The sequence below is a fragment of the Rhinolophus sinicus genome, linkage group LG05 (assembly GCF_036562045.2).
Source record: "Rhinolophus sinicus isolate RSC01 linkage group LG05, ASM3656204v1, whole genome shotgun sequence".
NCBI classification, from domain to species: Eukaryota; Metazoa; Chordata; class Mammalia; order Chiroptera; family Rhinolophidae; genus Rhinolophus; species Rhinolophus sinicus.
The window spans coordinates 162,325,123-162,347,002 of record NC_133755.1 but is presented as its reverse complement, the minus strand read 5'-3'; the positions used below and the strand labels follow the sequence as shown (position 1 = coordinate 162,347,002).

General features: G+C 33.5%; 1 long non-coding RNA gene across 1 annotated transcript in view; it reads right to left on the bottom strand.

Moving 5' to 3' along the window:
- Window positions 1–1,860: 1,860 nt before the first annotated feature.
- The window catches only part of LOC141571907 (uncharacterized), a 107,770-nt gene continuing 87,750 nt past the window's right edge, over window positions 1,861–21,880 (bottom strand). Inside the window, exons 2-3 of the long non-coding RNA XR_012496955.1 lie at window positions 2,571–2,650; window positions 1,861–1,914 (exon numbers count right to left, since the gene is read on the bottom strand). This is a non-coding gene — a long non-coding RNA (uncharacterized LOC141571907). The remainder of the gene's footprint in view (window positions 1,915–2,570; window positions 2,651–21,880) is intronic.

Here is a 21,880-nt window from a genome sequence, read left to right as displayed (position 1 = left end):
ACATAGAACTGAGTTATAAATATTGGCTTCAGATGTCATTTTAGGACAGAGTTAAATTCTCTGAGGATGTAGTAGCTTGGATTATATGAGAAATCTCAGTTGAATCCAGTTACTGGTGAGAGTAATAAATTAGACCAAAGAAAAAGCATAAAATATAATTTGAATTCGTGTTGTTTTCATTTTTAAAGTTTTTATAGCAAATTTGAAGGGTTTACACTTCTGTAACTTACAAGTTGTCTAACTTCTCTAAGACTCACTTTCTTCCTGAGTAAAATTTGGGTAGATACATACATATATATATATATTTTTTTTTTTTTTTTCCACAGTGCCAATCACATAGTAAACTCTTGTCCTTCCTCTGCCTTTTTTATGCTTTTCTTCATTTCCCCTCATCTTCTTCCTCCTCTTCTCAGTCTACTATTATTAGTATCATATTGTTCATACATTCTACAACACATCCCCTTACCTCTGTATTCTAAAGATTTTTCAGTTACTTGAATGATTTAAAAAATTGCAGTTTTAGCTACTAGAGTAGCTGTATACAGAGCAAAAAATTGTACATCAAATCACTTCTCCAGGGAAGTACATTTTGAATCATAAACACTACTTATTCAAATATCTATTCTAAAAATGATTTGAGGTTCTTCAGAAAAAAATACATGCATTCTGACAAGCAAAAGAAAAAATAAGTGATAAAAATAAGGAGAGAAAGGATGAGATGAAGTCAGGAGAAAGGTAATACACCAATAAATGCCACAAAATAACACATAAGAATTTGGATTGCAAATATGCCTTTATTTTTCCTAGAAGCTAATGCCAGTAATAATAATAATAATAATAATAATAATAATAATAATAATAGGCTGGTGCAAAAGTAATTGTGGTTTTTGTTATTTCTTTAACCTTTTAAACAGCGATTACTTTTGTACCAACCTAATAATAATAATAATAAATTATAACAGAAAGAGAGAATAAGGAAAAATTATGTATCATAAATACAGAGTTGGTAAGACTGAATCACATAACAAGAACAGGAGTTGAAGACACGCATACTGTACTGAAAAGAGAATTTTCTCCTTTAGTTGCTGTGAAGTGAGTACTGAGTGGTGCAGGACAATGTCCGGGACATTTCTCCAATAAATGACTGTGTTCCAAAGAACTCTGGCTACAAGGTGTTTTGACCTTGGACATTGGAATTAGGCCAAAAGTAAGAATCAACAAAAGCTCTTCTCTAGTTTGTCAAAACAATATGATCTTACTGTAGACCTCTGTGATGGTCTGACATTATATAAGAGTGAATTTTAGAGTGTCTTAGAGAGATGGCTTCATAGCACATTTTTCAACCCTCAATAAATCCCACAAACCCTGGTTAGGATTAAGGGGCAGTAAATTAAGGCTATACTTTGATTAGTACCTGGATAGCAGAGATAATATATTGCCTATTAAAGGTGTACTAATATAATAGCCAGAGGACTGACATTTCATCATGAACTGTTAGGAACTAACAGAATATGTGAACAGTTAGAAACTTATTCCATTTCTACACATACTCGTATGCACAAAATCAATACACATTGTCAGACTTAATACTATCCTCAGAAAAATATTCCAATTTTGCTCTAACCCCACAGGAAAATGGCCTGTAATGTTTTCCAGTCAAATGTTAATTTTTATAAATTAAAAAGTGCATATTTAATAATTGATTCTAATACACATCACCACAATAATTAAATATTTATCTGATGAAATACATATCCTAAACCGTGTATGACTATTTAATATAATGTTTCAGAAATGCATCTGGCAGTTCTCATGGTCTTCACATACCTGTTAGAAAACACTGGTGTGCTGGAATTCAATGTAATCACCTGTTCCTTAAGAAAGGTGGCATCGTATTGTGGAAAGTGCTGCAGACTGAAAGTAAAGATACATATAGAGATAGCTAGATAGATAGATTTTTTTTTCTTTCAGCTTTCACCAAATACAAATGATAATTGTCTCTGCACAAAGAAATGAAATAGTTATTCAATTAATAAATCATTAAATGACTATCTAACAAAAACCCATACATCAACAAGCAAAATTAATATTAAAAATCACTCATATGATCTAAGATTTATGTTATAATATTCATTTTAGAGATGAAAAAAACTAATGACCAGAGATTTAAATAAATTTCAAAGGTGAAAAATCTAGTAAAAAGGAGTTTGAGTTTTGATTTTTCAACTTCCAAAATTGTGACTTTTTTTTCCTAATAAGCCATGCTATTAATGACATGAGAGCTTAGGGTTATGAAAGATAGATGATAGATAAAAAGATAGATAGATAAATGATAGATACATAGATAGAAAATCCAATAGTGCTTAGAGATAAATCTTCTCAAAATTATCATACGAAGATTATGTTAGTTTTTTTCTTTTTATAAAAAGCATGTATCATTAAGAAATACACATTAAGTCACTAGTCTGATAAAATATGTTTAAAAAGAAACAAACAAAAGTCCTGAAATGTGAAAATGCTGAATTTCATTATAAACACCCATCATTAGAGACTCAATACACCATATTTACCTTTACATAATTGGGAAAGAGCCATATGTGCCATTTTAACATTTCTTCTGCCATGACATTTCTCGAAATTGTCAGGTAGGCTTAAAAAAAAAAAAAAAAGGAGACAAAGAAGACTATTAATATAAATGGTATGGTTAGTTGTAAAAAGGATCACGGGTTCGGCAGGTACTGGTCCTAGACTTTTGCTTTGTTACCACTTTCCTAAGTAAAGATATTTGGGGTTTAGGACACACTACCCCATATCCCATATGGCACCATAGCATATGGAATACGTTTAGCTGAAAGAATTGAGAAATAGCAGATACAGGAAGGATTTTCTGACCTGCCCCTACAGCAGGTCACAAGACCCTCATGTGAGAGGTAGACGGAAAAATGGCACATCCTTGTCTCTGAAGACGAGGGAGGTAGAGAGGAATCTGAATGAACAGGTCTTGTTAAGCTTCCCCAAGGTTTACTGCATTTAGCTCATATCTCCTTTGTTTTCAACCACATTTTTCCATGCTTTTTCCACTCTTCATCAAACCTTATATTAAAACACTCAGGTTTAACTATTTCTTCAGGTCTTCCTTTTCTTACAAAGGCTCCTGTGTCCCTTAAAACTTGTTAAATAAATGTGTATGCTTTTCTCTTATTAATCTGTCTTTTGTTACAGAGACCCAGCTGAGAACAAAAAGGGTAGAAAGAAAAAAAATATTTTTCCTCCCCTACAGCTTAATATTTCCAGCTTTCTTGTTTGTAAAAATACAGATATATATAAAAATAGTATCAGAGGTCCTTTCTGGTCAATAATATTACAAGACTTTATTAAAACAATTAGTTGTAAAATAGTTACAAATTGGAGAGAGACAGAAAGAAAGGAAGGCAGGCTGCTATAATATTTGCAAAATATAATAGGGCAAGAAAGATAAAATTTTAGAATAACAATGACTCTCTTCCAGAATTTTCTTTTTCTTCATAGGAAACATATCTCAAAATAGCAGATGCTGGCCCCATTGTGTGAGATATTTTACACCTGTCTTATTCTTATGTCTTATAACACCTTGCATATAGTCTAATTTTTCCATTAGATGTTGTGAAGTCATAAGGATTTGCAGTTAAACATATTACTATAATCTTTCATAAGTCCTATTTTAAAATTGGAGTCAATATCATTATAGAACTTCAAATATGGAATATGAAGGAAATGAACTATTCTACATTTCAAGTGATACTTTATTGTGAAAACATAAATCTAAATCCTCAGTAGTAGTATTAACCTGTTTCCTAAAATATTAGAAAGAAAAAGAGTACTTCAACATATTTCTACAATTAATTGCTGCACTTTCCAGATATTGCATGTGTAACATGTAAATTATATGGTATTGATGAGGATTTCTATTTTTTTTTATCTTTATAAATATAGTAACAGTCAAGATAACCATATTTTAACATATATAGCCATATTTTAAACACATTTTGGGACAATCTCAACTCAAAGAACTGGAAACAAGGAGCCTGAAAATACTTCATGTTTGTTAGGTTCTGAACATACGAATTTAAAAATAAATATCCTGAAGATATAAGGACAGAAACAAAACTAAACTAAACAACAATTGCAAAAAACCCGCAAGTATTCCCATCAAAGACTTCCAAGTGAGAATTAACACCACCAACCAACAAAACGCAGGGTTGACCCACAGTGAAAAGGGTTTTAAAAGAACAATTACAAGGAGTTGTTTTTGACCCTGATTTTCAAGATTCACATCCCAAAACATTTCAGAATGAAATATTTATGGAATGCTCATTTAACTAAAGACTATTTGGCTATTTATACTGTTGCAATTTCATTCAGTTTGTAACTCGGGTTAGGGAATGAAACACAACTTTAAACTGGACATCCAGACCTCTCAGAAAACCACAGACTTAACATTCTTTAGCTATTTATACCGATTGTTTACTTTTTGCATTTCCTCAGCTTGGACAGGGACTTTCTGCTTCTAGTCAATTTCACTCTTATTTTTGGCACATAAGTAAATTTTCCAGTACTTCTGGAAAATGTTACATCTAACAAATTCTTAGTAAAGAGATGATGGAAATATTCCTATTGGGGTTTAATAAATTGGGTGGTGATACGGATGTCACTCTTGTCCCAGAAGTACCCACAGTAACCAAAAACATGTCTCCCAATGGTCTCCACGAGGCTGGCAGCAGTAGTAAACGACACCTTCTCTCTCCTTCCCTATCCAACATTACCATCTAATACTGTCCCATTCTTTAAAACATAAATTACCTCTAAGGTTAGCCTAGCAACAACTCATACATATTCAAGTCCCCCCTGCCCTGAATTTTCTGAATCATTCATTGAGAATTTCTGTCAATATTGTAGCCTGGAAAACTTCACTCTGGTATCCAATGAGCACAGCAAACTCTGGTCTCCTGTCAGTTACCAAATTCTTTTATGTTTAATCACTATGTGTTATTTAAAACTAAACTTTGGATTACTATAAATGTATACTTTTTTCCAAAGACTGTCAAAAAAGTAAGAGGATATTTTGTTTATAAGAAGTTATAGCTCTTATGGTTTAAATATACTTTGTTAAAAGGACATCTAAGAATTAAATCCCAGATCAATACTCATCCAACACCTGCATTTAGTATGCTTGCAAAAGAAGTTGCCTTATTCAAATTTCAGTTCTTTGTGCTATTATTTTAGCTGGTATTCTCAACTTAATCTACCGGCTGGTTAGAAGTAAATTTTACTTGTTTTATTGCTCAGTCAGAAGAAAATTTCCACACCAGTGTAGCCAAACTGAAAATGAATAGGAAATTATAAATACAGCTTGAGGAGGAAGGAAAGGCCATTTCCTTTCAGTCACTCTCAATTTGGCCCCGACTGTATTATGATAAATAACTCTGCTGCCTCAGTCTATAGAAAGTACTCTTATGAAAAAACACCCAGTGCTGCTTCTAAACGGAACACCAAGACACAACTTTTCCACCAATATGTCTGAAGAACACCCTGTACCCCCAAAGTGGCTTTCTAGGTCAATAACTTTTGATCTTCATCAACATCTTTAGTTCAAAGGTGGCAATTCCTGCTTATAGCACAAACATGATTAACAAGATTCCTATATTATAATAAAGGAAATGCCTGTGACCATTTTGGTGTTTATCTGTTTTAATGCCCTTTTATATCAGAGAATAACTCATCAAATATTACTAAAATTTCCTAATGAATCAGGAAGGATTATGACTTACTTTTTGATAGAAAGCTAATATAATTCACAATTAATAATTTTCCCTTTCAGTTTACATAGAGCAATTATATTTTTGCACACCTGCATTCTTAAATTAACTTTAAGTTGAAAAGAAAACAAAGTAATTTTATATAAAAATTATAAATCTTCCATGTTATTCTCTATAAGTTTTTGTAATTTTATATTGAAATCTATGATCCATTTTGAGTTGATTTTTTGGTGTAAAGTGTGAAAGTTAGATTGAGTTTTAGTGCCTGATGAACACATGACACCAAAAACACCATCTATAAAATAAAAAAATTCAATAAACTCGACTTCATCAAAATTAAAAATGTTTGCTTGCTAACAGACCCTATTAAGAAGATGAAAATACAAGCTACAGACTGAAAGAAAATATTTGCAAACCACTTATCTGACAAATGACTTATATCTAGAATATATAAATAGCTCTCGCAATTCAACATTAAAATAATAATCTCGTTAGAAAATGAGCAAAATACATGAAGAGACAGCTTACCAAAAAAGAGATGCAAACATGATAAAATGTTCACCATCACTAGCCATGGAGAAAATGCAAATTTAAATTCATGATGAGATACCACAACACACCTACCAGAATGGATAAAATTTTATAAGTTACAACATGAAACGCTGACCAAGATGTAGAGAAACTGGATCTCTCATTTATCACTGATGGAAATGTAAAATGATAGAGCTTCTCTGGAAAATAATTTGGTAGTTTCTTACAAAAGAGAAAACATGCATACCATAAAATCCAGCGATGGCATTACAGTGCATGTATCTCAGAAAAATGAAACTGTGTGTTCCCCAAAAACATGAACATGGTTCGTTCACTGCAGATTTATGTGTAACATCCCTAAACTGGAAACACAAAAACTTCTTTCACTAAGTGAATGATTAAAAAAACCATGATACACCCAGAGCATGGAATACTACTATTCTCAAAAATGACAAAATTATAGAGATGAAACACAGATTAGTGGTTACCAGGGGTTGAAGATATTGAGAGGGAAGGGGTGTGGGTGAGTATCAAGGGGTAGCTTGAGAGAGAATTTTGTGGAGATAAAATAGTTCTGTATTTCAAGTAAGGTAGTCATTACACAAAACCACACATGTGATAAAAAGATACAGAACTACCAACACACACACAGACACACGCACATTGTACTCATGTCAAATTTCTATTGTACTATATGTAGGTAAGATGCAAACATTTGGGAAAAGTGGATTAATGATTAAGGATACATGGACCCTTTCTGTTATCTTTCCAAGTTCCTATCGCACTATAATTGTTTCAAAATAAAAATATATATATTTTTAAAATATTATTAGGAAGTCACTTTTTGCACAGGCTATTGAATATGCTAATTCCTCTTTTTGATTGAAAATAACTCCACCCAAGTTATTAAATAGACTTTTATGCTTTACTTGGCATACATTATTCTAAAGATGAAACCTGTAAATGATGTTTTTTTTTAAATTAAGTATAATAATGGACTTTTCTTGCTTATGGTTGCCTGCATCTATTCCCCTTTCTTTTAACTGGTTGCCTGCATCTATTCCTGTTTCTTTTAGTCTAGGAAGCTATATTAAAGGAGGGGAGTTACACTGTGTGCCTTCTGCCATTCAACATGGTCCACATAGGGCCTTGCTCCCCATTTGCCAAAATCAGCACCGGACCTAGGCTGCCCAGTAAAAAGACTTCATCCTCCTGAGTAGAGCAATTGATTTAGGCATGAGAAATGTGACCCATACCAGTCAATCTAAGTGTATCTCCGATGAATTTATGGACCATGAAAAAAAGGATGCTCTTATTTTTATTTAATTTTATAATCATTGACCATTTTTTCTTACAGATTTGTAGCTTCTGGTTACATGGAGAAGGTTCGCCTGAGAATTAATCAACAGGCTCACATCACCCTTGAGTCAAAAAATCTCTTTGTTTCCTTATGTTTTGTTTAAATTAATGAGGGTTGCATCTCTGTCACCTTCACCCCAGGTTCCTGATAAATATAACAATGTATTAATATAGATATTGACAATGTTCTACTTTCACTTATTATAATATTTTCACTTGAAGAAACTAAGTAAAAAAGATACATGCCTATGATCCTTACTTGTAAGTGAATTGAGAAACTGGATAATATTAAATTAAATTAAATATGTAAAATTGCTGATATTTGGGTTTTTTTGACCTACTAATCTGTAATATCGTAAGGTTCAATTGAACAGGTCAGCTTCATCAGTAGTCACTATATATTTAGTTAACTAATGTGTTATTTAATTACACATTAGTTATTTATACTTGCCTCCTTCCACAAAAATTTGAAGTCACATTTTCCTAAGTATTATAATGATAAATATTCTACACTAAAATTGTGAAATGCAGATTTCAAACATCTCGCTATACTCTCAACATAAATGTCAGTATAAATAAAATTGAGAACATGAATTAGAGTATTATTTATCACATGTTATCATGGTAATACAAGTTATTTCTTTGAAAGAATTGCAAATGCAAATCCTTAAGTCCTCTATTATCATATGGGCATGTTTTGACTTCATTTACTCCCACTCCAATAACACAGTATGTTAATTCAAGAATATTTTTAATACCTGTCAACCTATGAAGAAACTAGATACAGTGTAATTTTAAGGGAATGTTTTGCATTTTGCGTATGAAATGTTAGCTTCAGATGAAGGTAAAATTTTAAAATGTTGATACTATATTCACTAGACTTTTGATTTATGTGGATAAAATATTTCCAAATAAAGCCATTTACTTCAGAAATAGAGCCTTACATTATTTTTTTGTTTGTTTTTTGGTTTTGTTTTAAATAAATCCTTTCTTTCCTTCAATATCATGGCCCTCTGCCCCATTCTGTCTCTGAATATGAAGCATCTCATGATGAATTCCAAGAAATGCAACTTGAAAGTCATCAATCCCTGGAAAAAAGAAGAAAGAATTTAAAGGAAACGGAAAGTGTTTTCCTGAATAGCAGATTGTCTCTGTGGTTCAGAGCTATGACAGCTTAAAAACCCAGAAACACAGTAAGAACTTTTATTAGCTTATCATAATGTGTATAAAAGGGTCCTTTAATTTTTACCAATGTCTGTATGTGTGTGTGCTTTACACTATTTATTATTCAAACTAAAATAAAAAACTAGAATTAGTATACACACAAAGGAAATTGCCTAGGAAATGATGCATTTTATACTTTCCATTTTACCATAGTGAAAAAGAAATCACAAGTAGAATAGATATTTTATTGAAGTGAAATCCACACAACATAAAATTAACTATTTTACAGCTTACAACTGAGTATCATTTAGTACTTTTACTATATTGTGCAACTACTATATTAAGTTCCAAAACATTCTCATCACCCCCAAAAAAGACCCCTTACTCTTTAAGTAGTAATTTCCCATTCTTCTCTACCCCAGCCTCTAGCAAACACTAATCTGATTTCTGTCTCTATTGATTAAATTATTTTGGATATTTTATATATGGAATCATATACTATGTGACCTCTTGTGTCTACCTTGTTTTACTTAGCATAATGTTTTCAAGCTTCATCCATATTGCAGCAAGTATTAATACTCCATTCTTATATGGCTGAATAATACGCCATCATATGTGTATGCCACATTTTGTCTATCCATTTATCTGTTGACAGACATTTGGATAACCAACAGCTACCTTTTAGCTATTGGGACTAATGCTACTATGAACATTAACATACCAGTACTTGTTTGAACACCTGTTTTCAATTCTTTGGGGTATATACCTAAAAGTAGAATTCCTGGGTCCTATGGTAATTCTGTTATTTTACTTTTTGAGGAACTGCTAAACTGTTTTCCACAATGGCTACACCATTTTACATTCCTGCCAGCAATCTATGAGGGTCCCAATTTCTCTACATTCTTGCCACCATGTTGTTGATGATGACGACAATGATGGTGATGATCATGATAATGATGATGATTATAGACATCCTAGTGGGTGTGAAGTGGTATCTCATTGTGGTTTTGATTTGCATTTCTTTAATGACCAATGATGTTGGGCACTTTCAATGTGCTTGTTGACCATTTGTGTATCTTTAGAAAAATGTCTATTTGAGTCCTCTGACCATTTTTTTTTAACTGAATTGTCTTTTTGCTATAAATTGTCAGAGTTCTTTATATATCCTGGACACTATATGCTTATTAGATATCTGGTTTGAAAATATTTTGTCTTGTTCATTAATTCTTCAAGTTTTCTTTTCACTGTCACAACAATGTTCTTTGATGCCCAAAAGATTTTAATTTTGATAAAGTCCAATTTACCTATTTTTTGTTGTTGTTGCTTTTGCTTTTCCTATTATCCGCAACATATAAGGTTATAAAGACTTATCTCTATGTTTTCTTTTAAGATGTTTACAGCGTTAGCTCTTACATTTAGGCTATTAACCATTTTGAGTGAAGTTCTGCACATGCTGTGAGATAGGGGTTTTGTAGCTTTTTAAGGCACACCTTATGAATATTTGAGGCACTGGAGAAATAATTCTGACAAAAATAAGGAATTATTTTATTGAGATTTACAGCCCTTTAAAAATTTTATTAATGTGAATTTTGATGTACATATGGATATTATGCAACTTCTAAGTTATTGATACTACTCTGGAAATATGCCATATTTCATTCAGTGCATTCATTAGAGTTATTGTGCCTTCCTGATTTGTTTCTGCTGACCACTTCAGCACTAGACTACCAAGTCTGGCAGTGACTTGGCTATAATCTAAGTATCTAAGGCATGTCTGTTGATCATTCTACAGTAGTCAAATGTGGAGGCAAGAGCGTGAGTTCTAAACCTCCCACGATTACAGTGTTTCATATTTATATGGGACTTTCCATTTTACAAAGCACTTTCAACACAATTTTTTATTAGATCCTATCATTACCTTTTGAGGTAGACAGGACATGTACTTTTTCATCATTTTACACATAAGAAAACTGAATCTGATGATTAGTGATGTTGAGTATTTTTTCATAGGTCTATTTGCCATTTGTATGTCCTCTTTGGAGAAATGTCTCTTCAGGTCCTCTGCCCATTTTTCAATTGGGTTGTTTGCTTTTATGTGGTTGAGTTTCATGAGTTCCTTGTATATTTTGGATATTAGCCCCCTTATTGGAGGCACTGTTTGCAAAAATCTTCTCCCATTTAGTTGGTTGCCTCTTTATTTTGTTGATGGTTTCTTTTGCTGTGCAGAAGCTTTTAATTTTCATATAGTCCCATTCGTTTATTTTAGCTTTTACTGCCATTGCCTTTGGAGTCAATTTCATAAAATGCTCTTTGAACCCAAGGTCCATAAGTTTAGTACCTATGTTTTCTTCTATGCAGTTTATTTGATAGATGAATGGATAAAGAAGTTGTGGTATATATACACAATGGAATACTATTCGGTGGTAAGAAAAGATGAAATAGGACCATTTGTGACAACATGGATGGATCTCATGAGTATAATGCTAAGCGAAATAAATCAGACAGAAAAAGCAGAGAACCATATGATTTCACTGATATGTGGTATATAAACCCAAAACAACAAAAGAACAAGACAAACAAATGAGAAACAAAAACTCATAGACACAGACAATAGTTTAATGGTTACCAGAAGGTAAGGGGGGTGGGGGGTGGGAGATGAGGGTAAGGGGGATCAAATATATGGTGATGGAAGGAGAACTTACTCTGGGTGGTGAACACACAATGGGATTTATAGATGATGTAATACAGACTTGTACACCTGAAATCTATGTAATTTTACTAACAATTGTCATCCCAATAAATTTAAAAAAAAAAAAAGAAACTGAATCTTTCCAAAGCTAAATGACCTTCCAAGGTCACATGACAAAAACTGCAACTCATTACTCGAAATCCAGTCCTTTGATTTTTGGCCTGTCCCCTCTACCCCACCTCCCACCCCCACCCATGATATGACAGCATGATTTCTGAAGCAAATTTATAAGGGAGGGTTTCTAAAAATTATTTTTAGAAAGTGATAAAAAGCCATAAAGTGTCATTTTCTTTCTAAGTAAATGTGCACTACATATTTATAAGCTTTTAGTATAATAATTTTATAACCAAACAGCTGGGGAAAAAACACATTTTTATGAAAAGCATCTCAGTTGATGTTTTCCTCTTCAACATGATAAAACAAAGATTTTGTGATACAATTTGTCTACTTCAGCTGCATTTAATGTAAACATCAGCAATAGGATAATCCATAAAACAAAATCACATTGGCAGTAGAGTAAAATAAAAACACATGATGGTTATGTATTATTTTTATTCATGTGTATTCCTGATAATAATGAACAATAATTTTGGAGAATCTTTAAAAGAGATCACAATTAGGACTACCTTTTCAGAATTACATGTACAGACATTCATCCTTGGCTCATCATCAGCTCTCACACATTAACTGAGCACCTTCCATATAGATCGCCCTGTGCTAGATATTATAATAGGATAACAACATGAATAAGATTTAGTCCCTATCTTTAGTTTACAATCAAAGAAAGATGACATACATGTGTGAAGCTCTCCAGATCATATGCCATGGCCAAGGTAACAGCTACCCTGCAAGGTAATGAATTTTCTCTCCCTGGCACTGTTCAGCACATCTGGGCCTTCCACTCAATGGCACTGTTATAACAGGGACTGATGCATGGGTAGAGGTTGACAGTGAATTACTTTTAAGAGCACTTCCAATTTTAAAATAAGCTCTAAAATAATACAGTTTACAGTTAAAGCTTTAAAATAAACTCCTTCTTAAAGCATTTGCTTTCTGTTGCATTAATGTTTTCCCTGCTTATGACTTTCTTTATTCATTATTCATGTGTGCTTGTGAAACATTTTTATTACTTCTGAATGAAACATTTTCTACAAGAGAAATAGCTTGACAATTTTTTTTTTATTTTTTTTTATTATTTTTTTTTTTAATAGGAGTTCCATCCAACATAAGTCCTGTAGTTATTCCTAGTGACTTTCTTTTGGTTATCCTTAAACAGCCCTCTAACATCTAATAATGCTGATTCCACCAGCAGCACACCCTGTAGTTAATGCTATCACATTTCTGTTATACACATATACTGGATCAAAGGATTGTAAAACTGAAATATGGTGTAATTAGTAGTTGAAAACCTAACTAACATATGTAAACTAAATTTTAGGGAAATTTAAAGTGTTATTTGACACTAACCAGCACCATATAAAGCATGTCAAATTAAATAGCACCCCAGTATGCTAACAATGTGTTTTCTAAGAGGCAAAGAGGTTAAGTGTATTATAAAAGAAATTTTCAAAAGAATGTGTTGTCTATTTTACATTGAAACTTCAATGTACTATGGCAGGATGCCATATTACTGAACTTTGAAGATTAGCAAGTAATTGATCAAACATTCAGAAATAGTTTTTCCTAATTCTTGGTTGTTGGATAAGTATATATTATAATATTTAGCAATCCTAATTAAGTTTAATAAATTAAGGTGATCTCTGTGGTAGACAGAAATTTTTATTATACATTTTAAATTAATAAACTCACTATATGAATTTGCTGAAAGGTTCTTGTGATTAATTTTTTCATGGTTGACATAAAACTGTTCAGCCATTTAAAGGAAATGAATATTTTTTTAAAAGCTTTATGTTAGCAAGTGAGGACTACTGATTATTAGTCCTCCTAACATCATTTACTTCTCAGATTATGAATTGAATACATCTTGATTGTGGGTTATGATAATTGGTAAAGAGTTTAATTAGTATATATAAGTGAGTTGGGCTTTTTTCTGTAATTTCTACAGCTTTTGTTTCCACTGAAAGGTTTTATTTTTCACCTTGTGCAGCTTTCAAAGAGATAGAGAACCCAGTGAGGACTGATGCACTCCACATGACGACCGAAATCAATAAATAATCTCTCTCATGTATCTTCTTCTCTTCAAAGAATGCATCAACCCACAGCTAAAGAAATACCAAAGTGATTCTTAAACTTTAAAGGTGCTAATAACATGAGCATTACCAAATGTGTGCTAAGAAAGGCATGTCTATAAAAGTTCTATTTATCCAACACAATTTGTGTTGAATCCAGCTAACTTTCTTGCACCCATCTCCTGTCTTTCACTTTTTCTATATATATTACAGCAAATGTGGTGATAACTTAATGTAATCTGCACAGGCACAGTCTCACTAGATACTGTGTCATAGAAATAATTGGCATTTACAAATGTCTATACATATGCGGAAAACTAATATGAAATTTGGGAAAAATTCAAAATAGTTCTTGTATTTAAAACCTGATACATACCACTGTATACCACTATTTTAAAAGGAAGAGTATGACTAATCGTTTCAAAGGCATTTAAAAAGTCATATTAAATAAACATTAGAACAAATTAAGGGAGGAAGACACTAAAAATTAAGTTATTACTGTTCTACTCTTTTATATCAGCGTATACTCTTTTGGTTGCTATGAAAGAACACTCAAGTCAAAAAGCCCATACTATAAAGAAAATGTATTGGTTCATGCGACCCAAATGTTCTGAAATTCCTTTTCTATTTTCAGAAAAAGCTTACTTTGGCAGTTCAAATATTGTGACCAGAATCCTTTCCTCTCCCTAATTCTCATTTCTGCCTTCGTGGCAGCTCCATTCTTAACAATTTTCTGTCCTTGTGACCCTTCATTGGCTTACAGTGCCTGCCAAGCCTCTCTTCTTTCTCATTTGTGTCACATACAAAAAGAATAAGAAAGCATCTTTTCCAGAAATCTTAGGAAAGTTCATCCCTCAATTCTTTGGACACAGTTGTAATATAGGCCCTGAACTAATCACTCTGGCCAGAGAAAGGAATGTGGTAATTGCCTTAAGCCAATGAGACTTTTCTTCTATCGTTGAAGAGGGGTACAACTTCCTCTGAAATACAGACTCAATAAAAACAGGGATATACAGTATAATACTTTTCCAGGAGAAAAAGGGAATGGACACCTGCTGACCAGGAGAAAATGTACATGATATGTGTGTGTAAATCTCTACCTTTCCACCAATCTTCTCCTTATCTTTAAGTAATTAACAGAATAAAAACATTTTTTGTAAAAATCAAAGACGACAAAGTGAGAGACAATTATCCTCATTCTTCCCATCTAGAACCCCATTACCAAATGTGTTTATTGTAAGAAGTTGTCTCCTACCCCATTAGTGTTCTAACAACCGTGGAAAATGAAAAAGTTGTTGAAACACAAACACTTTGATGATATACTTCACTAGCTAATTCTTAAATAATAATCATAATATAACTGGTCTTCTGTCCAAATGTAGAACATAGTAAAGGGGTATAGAGCCCCTCCAATAATTAAATCATTTTCTGTAATCCCCTTATCTTTCCAAAGAAACCTGCAAGCCTCATTTCCTCAGTTGTGGGTTCTATGGTTTTGTAACTAGGCCCCTGAGCCAATTAGCATGAATTGAAATATGAGTCAGTGGGTAAGTAAAACATGTGAATAGAATAGAGAAAACAATGATTTTGTTGATTTTCTCTACTCTATTCACAAGTTTTATTTACCCACTGACTCATATTTGGATTCATGCCAAGGATGTGAAAGACCTATATGCTGAAAACTATAAGACATTTTTGAAAGAAATTGAAGAAGACACAAAGAAATGGAAAGACATTCCATGCTCATGGATTGGAAGAATCAACATAGTTAAAACGGCCATATTACCCAAAACAATATACAGATTTAATGCAATCCCCATCAAAATCCCAATGGCATTTTTAAAAGAAATAGAACAAAAAATTATCAGATTTGTTTGGAACAACAAAAGACCTCGAATAGCCAAAGCAATCCTAAGAAATAACAATACTGGAGGTATCATACTCCCTGACTTTAGCTTGTGCTACAGGGCTACAATAATAAAAACAGCATGGTATTGGCAGAAAAACAGACACATAGATCAATGGAATAGAATTGAGAACCCAGAAATAAAACTACATAAATACGGACAGATAATTTTTGACAAAGAAGCTAAAAACATACAATGGAGGAAAGACAGCCTCTTCAATAAATGGTGCTGGGAGAATTGGATAGCCACGTGCAAAAGAATGAAACTGGACTGCTATCTGTCACCATGTACCAAAATTAATTCAAAATGGATCAAAGACTTAAGCATAAGACCTGACACAATAAACTGCATAGAAGAAAATATAGGTACTAAACTTATGGACCTTGGGTTCAAAGAGCATTTTATGAATTTGACTCCAAAGGCAATGGAAATAAAAGCTAAAATAAATGAATGGGACTATATGAAACTTAAAAGCTTCTGCACAGCAAAAGAAACCATCAACAAAATAAAGAGGCAACCAACTGAATGGAAGAAGATTTTTGCAAACAGTGCCTCTGATAAGGGGGCTAATATACAAAATATACAAGGAACACACACAATTCAACAACAAAGAAACAAACAACTCAATTGAAAAATGGGCAGAGGACCTGAAGAGACATTTCTCCAAAGAGGACATACAAATGGCAAATGGACAAATAGACATATGAAAAAATGCTCAACATCACTAATCATCAGAGAAATGCAAATAAAAACCACAATGAAATATCACCTCACCCCAATTAGAATGGCTATCATCAACAACAAATAGAAACCAGTGTTGGAGAGGCTGTGGAGAAAAAGGAACCCTCATCCACTGTTGGTGGGAATGCAGACTGGTGCAGCCATTATGGAAGGCAGTGTGGAGGTTCCTCAAAAAATTATGAATAGAATTACCATATGACCCAGCAATCCCTCTCCTGTGTATCTACCCAAAAAATCTGAAAACATTTATTCATAAAGACACGTGTGCTCCAATGTTCATTGCAGCTTTGTTTATGGTGGCCAAAACATGGTAACAACCAAAATGTCCTTCAATAGATGAATGGATAAAGAAGTTGTGGTATATATACACAATGGAATACTATTCGGCGGTAAGAAAAGATGATATAGGAACATTTGTGACAACATGGATGGATCTTGAGAATATGATGCTAAGCGAAATAAGTCAGACAGAAAAAGCAGAGAACCATATGATTTCACTGATAAGTGGTACATAAACCAAAAACAACAAAAGAACAAGACAAACAAATGAGAAACAAAAACTCATAGACACAGACAATAGTTTAGTGGTCACCAGAGGGTAAGGGGGGTGGGAGGTGGGAGATGAGGGTAAGGGGGATCGACTATATGGTGATGGAAGGAGAACTGACTCTGGGTGGTGAACACACAACAGGATTTATAGATGATGTAATACAGAATTGTACACCTGAAATCTTTGTAATTTTACTAATAATTGTCACCCCAATAAATTTAAATAAAATAAAAAGAAAGAATAGAAAAACATACAGATTTTTTTAAATTTAATTTTATTAAATTTATTGGGGTGACAATTGTTAGTAAAATTACATAGATTTCAGATGTATAATTCTGTATTACATTTTTAAGGTGACATGAGATGTTTATGAATTCAGGTTCTCTATACCAATATCATATGTAATAGGGCTCTCTCTACTAAGTAAGTAATATATCATTGCACAGGCTGGGACTTCAGGTTCACTTTCCACTTTTCTTCACCCTGGATGGTACTCCAGTAGCCAACCTGTATTAACTGCATCTATTCCCTTGTGCTTCTGGTTTCTGGTTAGGCTTAGCCATTAAAAGAAACCAGCAAGAAATATGTAGGGGAATGGGGTAGGATGTCATGGAAATTCTTTCCCAGCTTTCTCCTCTCGTAATTTACCATGGATTGGCTGTGTCTCTCTATAAAATCCCACAGCTCTTATTAAGTGGCCTTCACCCAAAGAGCTATCCTCTCTGGTTCCCATAACTGTACCTTCCTCTTACCCCTCCAGACGTAGGGATGTGTGAGAGCTCCGTACTATGACTAGGCCAAGGGTTAGATTATTGGATTTCTTAAGCATTGCACATGTTTTTGTATATAGTCCACTAAGCTCATTCCAACCTACCTGGTAAAATATGCCATCCTTTTCCTGCTAGGACCATGACTGATATGAGGGGCAATTGGGATATGGGGATAATATAGGAAAGGACAAGTTTTGGTCAGCAAAAATGGGAATGACCTGACTAGACTAGAGAGAAACATTAAGGAAAGTGAGAGTTGAATTACCAGGAACAGGCAAGATCATAGAGCCCCTAAATCCAGAGTACTTTAGACTTTTGTTGCCAAGAATGAAAGAACTAGAAAATGTTTTCGAGGATAGCAGGAGCATGTTGAAAATACGATTTCATGATATTTCTTTTGTTGTTCAGGGTAGATTGGTAATGGAAAAGACTTAAAGATTGAAAAAAAAAATGTTTAAAGGCTCCTAAAGACACTTGGACAAAGGCTGATATAAGCCCAAGCAATGGAGTTGATAAAAGAGGGAAGGTGATGAAAGATGGATACATGGGATCTTTCAAATATGGAAAACTAAATTAGGAACATGAGAGGAGGGATACAGAGGATAATTATAAAATTTACTATCCAAAGAAGGACATCTTTAGTAGTGAAAAAAATTCCATTGATACTTAAGACAAGACAATAGGTATAAACTAGGATTGCCCCCACAAAACAGAACATGTAATCAACCTAGGGATAAACAAAGCATCTCAAGATAATAAACCTAGGTTACTTAGGAATGGATTGCCTTTGATGGCAACAAGGAAGCTAAGTAATAAAACAATTATGTGGTAGTGGGGGCAACAGATAAAGGGTCATTTTGGGGCATAAATTTGGAAATGCCAGAACACTATTTGATACTACAGGACCAAACTCATGGTAAGTGGAATACACAGAATGAGAAATATAGATTTGAATCGTGTCAATATAAAGGATGAATCTGTTCTACCAAAGAAATAATGCCTGTGACAACAGTTCCTTTCTATTTACATCTGTGAATTATTTTTTCCACTGCAGTCTAAGACCTTAAGGGCAGGGCCAGCTTGTGATTCACTTTTGTAAATCACCAGGCTTAACACAGTGTTGTACATCTAAAAATACTAATAAACATTTGTTGAGTTAAAGACTTGTTTTACTCAGGCCACGTGAATAGCATATGAGGTGTGATCAAATAAACAGTGACTATTTAAATAAAATAAAAAATATTACGGTAAAAAATACATTATCATCAATCCCCCTCAAAATACTCCCCCTTACTTCGAACACACTTATCCCATCATTTTTGCCACTTTCTAAAACAGTTCTGGAAGTCCTAGTTCGTGAGTGTCATGCCTGCACTGTCATGCCTGCCTCAATGTCCTGAATCAATTAAAAACATTTACCTTCCATGGTCATTTTGACATTGGGAGAGAGCCAGAAGTCGCATGGTGCCAGTTTCAGTGAATAAGGTGAATGAGGACACACCATAATGTTTGTATTAATATTTGACAGAAAATGCCATACCAGAAGAGATGTGTGACACGGAGCCTTTCTGTTGTGATCAAAATATATGGTGAATGCTGCTGCTGAGTGCCATCAAATGGAAAGACAGGGATCTTCAATATAGGAAGTGGTGCATGGAACCTTAGTAACAGTGTGTGACAAGTTTCAACTTGTTTGGTGCAGTCAGTTGGGTGTGAGCTACGGTTGAGAGAAGGTATGTTTTAAAGTGTGCCATAAATCATCCTCCATCATGAATGACAATGCCCCGTGTCACACATCACCGCCGGTATATGGCAATTTCTGTCAAATAAAAACATTACGGTCTGTCCTCATCCACCTTATTCACTGGATCTGGCATAGTGAGACTTCTGGCTCTTCCCCAAAGTCAAAATGACCACAAAAGGTAAATGTTTTGACAATTCAGGACATCGAGGTAGCCATGACAGCACAACTAAAGACACTCACAAAAGATGACTTTCAGAACTGCTTCAGAAAGTGGCAACAATTATGGGATAAGTGTTTTTGAAATGAGGGGGGTTAATGGCAATGTGTCTTTAATATTTTCTTTATTTTAAATATTCACCGTATTTTTTTATAACACATTGTATCTTTTACTGTGTCTCTGTCTTGATACTACTCTGCCATACTTCATCCTTTACCTAAAAATATCTTGCTGCTATTCAATTTGGTTTGCCACCTGGAAATGCGAAAAAACTAATAATCAATGTCCAGCCAAGGAACAAGCTATGGCAAAATTCCTGCATTGCTTGAAAGTGAACCGGAACATAAATTAACTGTGTTGTACATACAAGTTTCATGTCTTGTCTGGGAAATTAAACAGGCAATAGTTTCATTGTTTTACTGGCTAAATAGTATTATATATTCAAACGTTGTCTTTTTCTTACTCTCTTCTTTATATTTATTTTTGAGGTATTGGAACATGTTTTCTATTTCCCTTTTAACAAGATAAAATTGATAAAACTTTATAATGTATTTATAACATCTTGATTACTAAGATCAATGTTTGACCTCTAGCAAGGAAACTATAGTCTAGTTGTCTACATATTTTCATGTTTTAGCAATTGGTTTTACAGATATAAATAATATCTTCCTTATTCATTTTATTTTTTTAAAAAAAGGACTGCAATTTCTTCATTTGTCATAAAACCTACTTCCTTGCTCTGCATCCAATAAATATGAAGTACATGCTGATAGAGCCTTTCATTCATCATTTAGCAAATATTTACTAGTGTCTGAAATGGTACTAGGAGAAAAGCATGAAGGATGGATTTTGAGGGTAGGAAATAAAAATTAATTAATTAATAAAACATTGTCCCTGAACCCACAGAGTTATACATTTTTATGGTAACTTATGTGTTTCTTGTGCCACAATATTATTTGACAGAAATAAAAATGTCTTAAGTGCTACAGAATTTCTCTGTTTCTCTTCTGCACTCCTTTCTTCCTCACATTTAAGACATCTATTTTTAGAGCATATCAATATTGAATATTCATTAATTTTCAAAGTCCTGGGTTTTTGCCAGTTTAGATTTAGTTGATGTTCCATTATACCGTTGAGCAGATTTCATGGTTCTCTAATCGAATTAGCTCACTTCTAAACACAAACATTTTTATAAGACACTTACCCAAAGCAATTGTGACTTAGCTCCCATCTTATTTTTTTTAAATAAAAAATTGAACAGTGGGTTATTAAGCTCAGCACATCACCTGCTGTGCAAAGAGATCAACACACTAGAATTGCAGCCAATCTTCCTATAGCCTTTCTAACACACACTGTAGATCAGAGAGTTGTTATACCACTAATATTCAAAGCCCCCTGGATTTCAATTATACTTTATTTATTATCTTAGCTGCTCCACCACTTGCAATGCATAGTAATCTTCTACACATTCACTTCTTCCACCTTAATGGTTGTGAAGTATCTCCTATGATGCATTTTGTCATTTAATATTAGGTTTACTATGCAAAACACAACTAAATCTTGACAGGCCCCATAAAAAGCCATCTTAAATGAACCATTATATTGTATGCTGTCAAAGCAGACTAAAAAAATACAGTGCCACTCCACAAAGCTTGCAGAAGCAGTAGAAAATACTGAGTTATGTAACTTCCAAAAAGGAGGTTACTTGACAGGACACATCCCAATTGTGATATGGGGTGCAGATAACTGAGGAAACAGCAACAATTTATTAAAATTCAATTCAGTTCATGAAGTAGTTTTTGAAGACTTACAGGGGATTACAATTTTTAGAAGACCTGGATTCTGCTGTCTATAAGTTCAGTCAGTGCAGAGACAACAAGAGGTACACATATGACCTACATAAGGCGAACTATAATGCATGATGCTGCAGAAGCATAAACAGCAGACTGTGGCAGTACCATAGTAGAAATTAATTGTAGCCCTTGAGGCTTTTGATAAGTGATGTGTTCATTATTCCCAGGGCCTGTTAATTTTCTCAAGGGTTCCAAAATATAGTGCTATAAACGTATTATACTGGAATCATGGGGAGCAGCAAGTTCTGGGACTTTTGGCACCTGACAAATTTCCACAGGCACAGAGATGGTTTCCAATCAAGTCTGCATTT